Consider the following 591-nt stretch of genomic DNA (forward strand, 5'->3'; position numbering starts at 1 on the left):
ATGGAAGCACAAAAGACCCCAGATAGCCAAAGCCACCCTGAGCACAAAGAGCAATGCTAGGGGGATTACTATACCAGATATCAAAGTATACTACAATGGTATAGTCCTAAAAACAGCATGGTACTGGTACAAAAATAGACACATAGATCAATAGAACATCATTGAAGATACAAATCCAAGGACACACAGTTTCAGCCACCTGATATTTGACAAAGATACCAAGAACACACAATGAAGGAAAGACAGCATCTTCAACAAATAGTGCTGGAAAACCTGGATCTCCACCTGTAGAAGAATGAAACTAGAGCTTTATCTTCCACCTTGCACAAAAGTAAGCTCCAAATAGATCAAAGACCTCAATGTGAAACTGGAAACCCTGAAACTATTAGAAGAAATTATTCTCAGTAACTTACAGGATATAGGTGTAGGAAAGGATTTCCTAAATCAGACAGAAGTTGCTACAGAATTAAGGTCAGCAATCAACAAGTGGGACCTCATTAAACTAAAAAGCTTCTGTATGTCAAAAGAAACAACCAAAAAAGTGAAGAGAAAACCCGCAGAATGGGAAAAAATTATTCACCAATGACACAC

Source organism: Nannospalax galili, unplaced genomic scaffold (genome assembly GCF_000622305.1).
Source record: "Nannospalax galili isolate Female #2095 unplaced genomic scaffold, S.galili_v1.0 scaffold3164, whole genome shotgun sequence".
Classification (NCBI taxonomy): Eukaryota; Metazoa; Chordata; class Mammalia; order Rodentia; family Spalacidae; genus Nannospalax; species Nannospalax galili.